Source organism: Saccostrea cucullata, unplaced genomic scaffold, assembly GCF_032062105.1.
Source record: "Saccostrea cucullata isolate Sc308-1 unplaced genomic scaffold, CSIRO_AGI_Scuc_v1 ctg9582, whole genome shotgun sequence".
NCBI classification, from domain to species: domain Eukaryota; kingdom Metazoa; phylum Mollusca; class Bivalvia; order Ostreida; family Ostreidae; genus Saccostrea; species Saccostrea cuccullata.
Window position 1 is genome coordinate 78,753 of NW_026929864.1, and position 11,081 is coordinate 89,833.

Here is an 11,081-nt window from a genome sequence, read left to right on the forward strand (position 1 = left end):
GTTTCTTTCTAAGTTAGTCTTTGTTTATACAGATCGACACTTCTTTCTCCTCTTTAAATCCATATCAATGATCTAATCATTCAGAAAATGCTATTTCAAAAGAATCTAATTCTATAAAGCTGAACAATACACAATTATCCTCATAGGTTATTGTACAAAAAAGAAAGTAAAAATTGCCCGGGTCCATTACACTCTTCAGAGATCAATAAAGATGATTGCTATTAAATATAAAGAATATTGCCTTTAGATGCTAAAAATTATTGCGATTAAACGCAAAAAATATTGCAATTAAACAAAAAAATATTGCGATTAAACGCAAACATTTATTATTGCGTTTAATCGCAATAATTATTGCCTTAAATCGCGTAAATTTTTGCGTTCAAACGCAAAACATTGCGTTTAAATGCAATCTTTTACGATTAATCGCAAAGTGTTTTGTGTTTAAACGCAATGGTCATTGCGATTAATCGCAATGTTTTGCGTTTAAATGGAATAATTATTGCGATTAAACTCAATTTCTTGCGTTTAAACGCAAAATTTTTTGCGATTAAACGCAATAAAAAATATTTCTTTCTCTGAACTGGCCTCAACGGGCTTTCGTAACAAAAACCATTCTAAAAAATTTTTTTAAGTTTGTTTTTTTATTTCAAATGAATTGCATCAGATAGTTTTCTTTTTGGATTTTCATCAACATCATGCGTAACAGCACCGGCACCAAGAGCGACAGTTAATACAGCAGGAATATCCTTTGGATCGCGCTGAAAGTGAAAACAATTTAATCAATATAGGCGAATACATATATTTCAGATGGCATGCGGCTCTTATTAAACAAAAAATATGGTGGGTTATATCATTTCAGGAATGTTTTTAAGTTTTGTGTGAGATATTGGTGTGTAAATCACACAGACTGAATTGTCACGTAATCATATTTCTTGAAGCGCTCTAGCATAACATTGCAATCGTTTGAATTTTATCGAGGTGTCTTTGACCTTCTTCTGACGCCACTTTCCTTCTTGTTTTCATTGCATATTCCTAAGCGTGAGTATACTCAAAATGGTATTCAAATTAATTTCAGAGTTGCCTTAGTAGAAAAACACAGCAAATGTTAATATTCTTATATAAGGCATAAAGAAGAGAGAAAGGTATTTCGTTGAATAGCAGTTATAGGGGAAAATAAGCAACAGAATGAGAATTAAGAAAAAAAACAGCATTTATATCGGTATTCCTTGTACTTTATAAATATTGGGGTAAATAAATCAGCTTTCAAGAAAAGGAAAGTGGCAACAATGATGCAAAGGTTGAAAAGGGTTCAAACCAAGAGCTTGAAAAACTAACATCTTACTTTCATTTATGAAGATTTTATAATATTAGCAGCATTATATTTAGTGCAGGCTTTTGCAATTTGGTGTAGGCCGCCGAAAGTACTTTGTGAGCTACATTTACTTGTGGAATGATTTAGATTTTTTAAGAGTATCTCAAATAATGTCAAAAAGGATCAGGATTTTTTTTTTTGTAATATACATGTCATTCTCTGGATTGACCTGAATATGTTTACATAACACAAGTTGAGAAATTGCTTACGTGGCGCCATCTATCTAACAATCAAAGAAAGATTGCGGTACACAGGTACATGTGGAATACTGTGAATGTTTTCCGTTTTACCTTTTATGGTGTTAATGCATCATGGCTTATCTTTAACTCCAGAACTTTATCTGAATACGATTATTTTTTTCACGTAACATGCTACTGACATATATGTTGATGTGTCAGGGATTTAATGATATTTCTTTAATTTTCAGCATTTAGCAAATTTTATGATTGCTAAATAGACATTTTTTTAATGAAAACATTCATAGAGTTTTATTTAAGTTTACTTACTTTACTAGTTACCAAACTAATTGTTATTCTTTTGTTATAATACAAGATTTGACCACGCAATGTATTCTAAATAATTTTTTTTAGGTTTTACGAATGGTTTGACCGGTAGAAAGGGGGTGCTTTTTCAACTAAATCACCTTATCCCACCTCTTGAATATCAGGTCTGTCCCTTTTTATATACGCGCATTGATTATAATGGATTTTTTCAAGATAAATAACTTTTTACAGTTTGTTTTAAGGAAAACTTCTGTCTACCTTCCCTAAAATTGTAAATGTTTGAGGAAATTGGGTTCCAAAAGAAATAAATGAATACATTCCAAACAAAAAAAGAAACATAGTTTAATATGGATTTTTTTTTTTTTTGCATGTTGATTTATACATCAAACGTACTTGGATATGGGAAAATAAGGGTAATTTATTACAATGTAGCTTACATCATATCAAATTATTTAAGCCAAATAAAGAAAAATGAAATAAATTTTTGCATTTAAGCAACATTCTCGCGTCATGATTTTCTTATATACGAGTAAGTTATTACCTTCAAAAACAGATACATTGAACTAGAAATATCATTTCAGAAGTCAACATACCTTCAGCTCTAGAAATTCGAATTGGAGTCACTGCAAGCAAAATCAATTGACGAATCAATAAAAGGAAATATATTAACAAAATAGAGAAGAAAACATAATTAGGTTGTCTCATCGTTGTTCATTACATGTAAGTAGAGAGGAGTGATCACTGTTTGTCCGTCCTTTCCTACTCTCTCTCTCTCTCTCTCTCTCTCTCTCTGTTCTATATCTCTGCATCACCTTATTCTTTAACGTCTCTTATATTTAGTTTACTTAGAAACAGTTTTCCGATTTCTTTTGTTCTTTGCCTTTTGTTTACCATCAGTATTTAATTCGTACATTTAAATCCACACTCTTTAGCAAACCCTTTTACACTCACTTCAATACAATTAAATTTAATTTGCACTTTCTAGAGGGTTTTCTCTGACTGACTGAATAAATAAAAAAGAATGAAAATAATTTGCTTATGCCTCCGTGAACTGCTTTTTTCTATTATAGTGTGCAAAAGGAAGTAATTTTTTGTAAAGGTTTCAGACTGATATTGCTCAGGCATAGTTATTTATACTCAATAAGCAAATATTTCTCAAAATAGGTAACTCCCCTATTGCTACTTCCTATAAAATTGTTCCACTTACCATCTCGCTCTCCAGAAAGGTCAATTGCCTCAATTTGGGCTGTAATATAGCAGAAGTAAATTAAATCAGATCATTGATATGCTTGCATACTCATACTCGCTACACTAACAAAATTCCATAGAGGGTCATATCTGTGGTCAAATTCAGAACAACTCTAGTCTTATTCGCATCAACAAATATACGATGATTTTGCAGGCTACATATTGATTGGTTGAAAGACTTTGACCTCTAACGTAACTCTCTAGTGGATGTTGTTAGATGATAGTTTAGCGAGTATGCGAGCGGATCTAACATCTACTTTTGAATATATTGAAGTATTTATAAACTAATTTAATAAAGAATATAAAATATGTTAACGGAAACAACTCGAACAATGTTAATAAATATTAATGTTTTTTTTTCTTTATTATGTTAACGGAAACAATTTGACCCACATTATATTAATAATCAAAAGAATTATTTCAATTTAGAAATTGTTGTAAACTTTGATATTCAGTATTAGGTATTCTTGTTCTTTTCCTTTGTCTGGAATTTTGTCATTGGATCAAGAAAAGAAGTATTTACTTACCAGTTCCCAAAATACCTAAATGTATAAATACAAATATCATCTCATGTGCAGGATGAATTATTTTGCTTAATAAGCTCTATTTTGTTATATAACAAATATATGACAGCCTTAGTGATTCAATTTGTTTTCGATAATATAAAGCGCTAAAATGCTGTTAAGTCTGAAAAAGAGAATTCATTTTGATACAAAATCGATTATGATTTTAATGTTTCACTTTCTTACTGACAATGTACAAGCTGTGATGCTCCATTGTCGCCAACTGCGCTTGTTTTTTAACGTGGCAAATGATTTTAGTATTACATGTACATTTGAAACGTTTTATTCAAGGTATTCCAATCAGATTCTTTGTTTATGTAATGCTGATCCTGATGATATATATACACGTAGCTGGGCCGAAATTCTAAAATTTTTTTTAATGTATTCTTAAGTTTGAAAAATAACAAGCATTGTATTTTTTACTTAACTCTCCTAAGTTTTACTTAATTTTGGTAGAAATACCTAGGTATATTTCATAAAACTGAAATAGTGACTAATAATTAACTTAAAATTTAGTGTACCCGATCAGATAAGAATATTTGTTTTTCTTTATCAACATAAAATAATTGTGACAGAAGAAATTAAAATATTTAATTAAGGAAGCATGTTTAAACATCTAACTAGAAAATCTTTTTGCCTTTCAGATATTTATCAACGGGAATGATACAAATGTGCAATGTTGATGAACAGCTGTAAATTTCAGTTATGACGTAATACACATAGATCTAAATCCCTCCATCACAAAAGAATTCACCTGAAGTAAGGGAATTTCTATTTGTTGCAATAGTGACTAAGCTACACTTAGAATTTTTATGAATATGATAAGATTATTTTCTTAACTAAAACTATTTATACTTAATTATAAGAAAAGAGGATACAAAAAAATGGATGTCTGGATTAGTATATATTCTATAGATATAATTTCATAGCAAATGATGCAAATAATAAATTTCTAGAATTCATGTATAAATAAATTGTACATATAAACCTTAAAATTATGTTCAAAAGTATACCTTTCTAAAACAATTCTTATTTCACTTCAAATCCTATTTTTGTGAAATTTTGAATAAAAATATAAAAAAAACTACGCGGTGAAACTTATTCATTTAACTTATTAAAACATGGCCCAAGTTGTTATTTTCAATTTTTTGACAATAGCTTGTTTTTATTATCTGCCTTTAAGTGTGTATCTTAGCATAAATCTTAAGTATCTTTATGAACCCCAGTCCTGATGCTCAATTTGCTGATTTATTGCTACTTTATCAAGATAAGTTATCTGTACTGTAACATGTTGTCAGAATTTTTTTTAATGAAAACCCTTCCAAATACATTTTTTCTAATATTTTGAAATATGATTCAGATTTAAGAAATTACTGCATTATAACGCAATATTGCGAAATACTTTGTAGAGGTAGTATGTAGTGAAATTACAGAGACTGTATTGTAATTATAATGACTGTAGACTTGTCTAATAATTTACTTATAAATATTTTGTACATGATTACGTTACAGTTAAGAATTGTATATGAAATCAAAACATCAGATACTCACAAAACAATAGAGCAAGAAACAGGAAAGTCTTCATTCTGATCCAGTGGAAAAGATAATTATATTAAAGTTTATTCAGAGAGTTTATTATATACCTTCTGCTGGGGTTATTGATTCGTTTAGAAAGAACAAGTCAAAGATTAATTGGTTAATTTTTTATCCAATCAAAATCATTTTGTATCTATCAAGAAATAGCTGCATATAACACTTCAATTCCGAAAAAACTGTCGATTCTGAAAATATACAAAACGATTAAAAAAACTTCCATTTGTTTAAGGATTTTTCATAATATAACTTACATTAAAAACAATCATACATGACAATGAAAAAAAATACAGAAATAAAAAAAAAATGAGATATTTCTCCTTTTAACTGACAAATTTTAAAAATCTGGTACATTGAATGAAAAATATGGATATAAGATCGAAAGTCTATAACACAATACAAAATAGGAACGGAGCAAACATAGACCACCAGAACATCAGAGATGGGATTAGGTGCCATGGTGGAATGAGTATCCCCTATCAATCATTGTCATTATCGGGAAATGACGAAAAATTTCGTCGTCAATTCATTTTATAGATATTGGACTAACAATTAGTATACGAAAAACGTCAGTCAGCATTTGGCTCAAGGAGTGTACATTGTATTTGCTTACAAGGTCATTGTATCAACCATAGAACTTACGAAAAGATGACTTTTAACGAGACTGCTGTTTTTTTCAGTTTGTTTGTAAATAATTAATGTCTTTTTAGAAATTTTTCATAGAGTAAGCATGCTCTTGCGTATCGAATCAACTGAGATATATAAACTTCGCATGCGGGTGATGAAGATATATTGCTGCATTAGTAAAGGAAGTTGACGGTCATCACGTTAATAAAAGAGCTTGGGTGAGAGATATCCATTAAAGTTTTTTTCAAGTTAAATATCCAAATATAAAACAGATGTGACAGAGTCTATTGTATCTTTTATCTCAAGCTCACAAGGATTATATCGTATCGACATGAAAATGTATTTACCGTTGTTAATTGAGAAATACGTCGTCGATTTATCTAAATGTCGAGATGAAAGCCACAGCAAGTATTTACTTTCTTTAACGTATAAGAATTAGGACAAATTCTGCTTAATATAAATGCAAATATAGGTCTGCTAACAACGGGGCGCAATTGGTATCCATGAGAATTCCAATAGATTGTTAGAAGACCTGGTCTCCAAACATCATATACACTGTAGATATTGTCAGTCAGAAACTCTATCACCTTTTTGATGCCTACTTTAGAGTATCTGTGCAAATAATTAGAATGTTTTTAACAAAATGATTTTTCAAATGACCGCATTTTCCTTTTCCTATATAATCCTAAATAAATATGGTATAAAAATACCTATTGTAGTTTTCACACAATAAAACTATAGTAATTTTAAAAAATCTATCGAGCTGACAAGGTAAATAAATTTACGATTTCTATTTTCATTGAAAATGCAGCTTTCAATGATATCAAAAATCTTGGACTTTCATTTATCGTAGGAAATTGTTGTATTTAAGATATAAGGTTTCACTTTAAAAAAATCTATCGATTTACCCGAAGTGCTTAATGATGAATTTGAAATCGAACAAACCCTTATTTATAGCCGATAATTGTTTAAAAATCATACATTATTACTTATTTTTACATTTGCGACTTATCTATATTTTAGATTTGCCCTATTATGACTTTTAACGCGTAAAATGATTTTTTTTCAAACCCAACGGCATGTATGTTATCTATCATATTGTATTATATTGCCCATCAACTCTTTATGACGTCACCGAGAAGAAACGTCGACCGTTTATGACGTTCGAGAAACTTGTACATGTATTTATACATTTAGATATACGCATTGCTTTCAGAAGTGCCATATAAAGGGATACATTTGTAAATGTAAATAAGTTTAAAAAGTCTTACGTTTTTAAGCTGTTGATTTTTGTAAATCTTGTAATTTCAAATTGTCCAAATGTTCCTTGGAATATTTAGGTATCCACATCTAATTAACAACACATCGTGAATATATCGTTGCACAGTACACTTGAGGTGTCTCCATCACTACTGTTAATATCTTAATGTCTTTAACTCAAGAGCATGACTCAATAAAGACATAAAATACTTGGTAAAAATCGAACAGATTTCGACATGAGCCCAATTACATGTACTTGAAAAGTTAAGTAACAAATTGCATATTATATTTAAAGCAGCAGCCCTTACACTGTAGAAAGTACAAACTATTCAAAAACAAAAAACTTTTTTTTTGAATTTCAACTAGGGTATGCCTCTGCGATATTAAGTACAATGCATTATTAACGTGACTGTCCATTGATTGGACCAAACTTAATTCAGTACAGAGTGGGATATATTATGCTATTACCGTGAGTATTTCAGTTATTTGAGTATAAAACGGTTTATACAAATAAATTCAGTTTTAAAAAGTTCTCCTTTTCTGAACATCAAAATTTCATTGATTTCTTTATAGTAATACCTAACAGTGCTGCGTATAATCTTTAAACAGTATGAGTGACTTCTCTAGCATCCCCAGTCTAAGGCGCATAAGTGCGAGAACAGGACGTAACGGCTTGTGCCAGAATATTATCAGATCAAGATGTCCTGTCTTACATGTAGGTCCATAATTACTCAAACGTCATTTTTCTACTATTAGGATAGTTTCGAAGAATTCAGAGGTAGCAATTTCAAGTGGGGCAATGTTTTCTTTAGGGATTAAACAATCTTTAATTTTAACGGCAGTGATGGTGGCCGGAGGGTTTATCGCTAAGAAAGAGAGGTTACTCGGATGTTTGCATAGGCCAGCGTTTGCATACCCAGTTGCAGATAATCAATTGAAAGTGATCAGGTATTTCAAATATATAATAAATTTGTCTTAGGAATAAAATAGTCCAACATCATCTGACACGTGATACCGTTCAACGGAGACGAAAAAAAAAAACACACTGCAACAGGATATCGCCAGACGACATGTTGCCGGTCTGCAGTTTCCCTTGATTTGCCATCAATAGAACACGTATAGGATGGTATGGAAATCGGATACTACGTTTACCAAACAATCCTAGGACATTGGACGATTAAGGCCAGGGATTGTCCAATATCTGGATCAACACGCCCCGATCATTTCTGAATAATTTATTACCATAAATGAGAGCCCGATGGCAAATATGCGTGAACGGAAAATGTAACGTCCTCGAAAGACCTTTTATGACGTAAACACAAGCTTATTCTGCACATTTGTAAATAAAGCATCTTTAATGGTGCTATAAAATTAAATTTATTGTCATTGATATTTTTAATTTTTATTTGTACTTTAACAAATGAAGATATTTCTAAAAGTTAATGTTAGTAAATAATGAATTTGCACCTAGATCCGATTTATTGTCTGCAACGGAAACATCATCTCCCATTGAAAATATTTGTCTATTTTATATGTTTATTCAGATTTTAAAGTAAAAGTTTCAAAAGAATTTTTTTAGACCATATGTGTTTAAATATGACTCTTGATTACAAATTTACAAAAAGGTCAGTATTAGTTTATCTTTCGTTTACAAAATAAATTTATAAAAAAGACAAGGATCAAGTATTAATTTGAAGGTGAACCGCATTTCCTTTAAAACTGAATAGTATGAGTCATAAAGAGGTAAGGGTTGAAAAATTAAACTATGTAAGGAACAGGATCTACAGAATAATACGCAACAGATGTGTTGTTTTCATTGAAATCAATCTTTTTTTAAAACGGATGTATTAAAGAATTGTCAAAAACAAAGTAAAACGATTTCAGTGACCTCTACTTAATTATTGTGACATCTTGGTTTATTTCTTGCAGAATTGCTGAATTTAATATTGATGGTGAACTAAGATTTAAACAATTTGACACGTGCACAGTTTTAAATTTCCTATCGTCAATATGTGTTTTCTATGTTCAGTATCATATTTTCATCACCAAACTAACGACTTTAAATGGGCATACTATAAAATGTAACCTGGACCGACCCATTAGGTGTGTCATAAAAATGACTTGGCCCCAGTATCCCCAATCAAAATTTTTGCTAATTTTTTTTCAATAACGGTGAATTTCCAGAACAAAAGTCTTAAAAGATTGAATACCTCTTTGACATTCATGAGGATCCAAAAATAAATCAGTAATAAATATATATAGAAACAGATTAAAGAAGAAATTATCAACATAACAATCCGTAGAACACAGTATTTGCAAACAAGATAATTTCCCAAACTTCTACTTTTATCGGCATTGCTTGACAATCCTAAAAACGTCAACTTAAAGCAATATGAGCTGCAACTTTGATATCGGAATTTTTAGTTGCAAAATTGTAAATAACTATAGCAATGACAAAAAAACGTTAATATACTTCTGTTGTTCATATTTGCGATGGAAGAACAATTTATAAGCTTCGATTGAATCAAAATTACATTATTATCATCCTGTACAATAATGATTTTTTAAAATAAAACTATATGTTGGATTGTATATAAAAGTTTTTCTTCTGCTTCATTAAAGTCACCCCGTGGGGATCCGGGTTAGAATATGTCCTCAGTAGCCCCTTGCTTGTCGTAAAAGGCGACTAAATGGGGCGGTCCTTCGGATGAGACCGTATAAACCGAGGCCCCGTGTCACAGCAGGATTGGCACGATAAAGATCCCTCCCTGCTCAAAGGCCGTAAGTGCCGAGCATAGGCCTAAATTTGCAGCCCTTCACCGGCAATATCAGTGAAACATTCTGGAGAGGGACGTTAAACAGTATACAATCAATCAATCGTGTAAGTCTAATTGATCATAAAGGTTTTAAGTACATGCAAATAAATCATTTTAACAGCAAAATATAATTTTTTCCAAAATGTAGCTTATATTGCTTTAACTACGGTTTAAAATTGATTGTCGATTCAAAAAAAACTTTCCATGTACATGTAGCTCTGTGATTAGTGCAATATGAACTTGACAAGAAGATTCTGGGTTCGAACCTCAGCCGCAACTGACCCAGGTAGATTAAAAAGAGAGCAATTGTTTTTTCTACAATAGCTAGGCAATTCAAAATCACAGGTCTTTCGACGAAAACAATTCAAAAGGCGGGTTTTGACACGAGAAAGATCCTCTACTCCTCAAGGATCTTGGGAGTCGAGTATAGGCCTAAATTTGAAAGCCCTTCGGAGGTATATGGTTGTGTCTCTGTATGAGTGAAAAATTCTCGACTGAGAGAAAAACTGCATACACCTAGGCAATCAAGTTCAATAAATCATTGCGGAGTCATTCATAATGTGCTTGTGGGAGATCAATGATTACGGGCAAGCATAATTCCTTTGATTTGTGGTGACCTTATTTCATGCAGGTACGTGTGACTTTTATATTCAGGCGATTTTTTTTATAAAATAGAATTTAGATATTGTCAAATCATTATTCGTGGAGTTGTAAATTTGAGGATGATGGGAACGCGCGAATCCACAAACATTGGTCCCTGGCTTCTCCAAACTACCACATAAGTTACCTGCCAAAAATTTTAAATCCAAGTCGGATACATTTAGACGATTCTACACTTTTATCAGAAACTTGACGATAATCAAAATTCAAAGACTCTGTAGTCGATATAATTACTCATTCGAAATATATTTGTGTGTTGTTATGTGAAATGATGAATCAATCTTAATATTTAACACTCAGTTATCTACAAATAATTTAATTTTGTTTGTATTCTAGCCTCTAATTGGTAAGCATCCAAAAAGAACAAAGATTTTTTTCTGTATAATCTGGTTTGGTATGGGTCACATCCATGCCCCGAGATTCATGGAAAATTCCAGGT

At 31.0% G+C, this 11,081-nt stretch overlaps 1 long non-coding RNA gene across 1 annotated transcript; it reads right to left on the reverse strand.

Moving 5' to 3' along the window:
* Nucleotides 1–631: 631 nt before the first annotated feature.
* LOC134282339 (uncharacterized) lies at nucleotides 632–5,293 on the reverse strand. The gene is made up of 5 exons (XR_009995271.1): nucleotides 5,238–5,293; nucleotides 3,651–3,665; nucleotides 3,083–3,121; nucleotides 2,469–2,498; nucleotides 632–758 (listed from the first exon to the last, which is right to left on the reverse strand). It is a non-coding gene; the product is annotated as an uncharacterized LOC134282339 (long non-coding RNA).
* Between the last annotated feature and the right edge of the window lie 5,788 nt (nucleotides 5,294–11,081).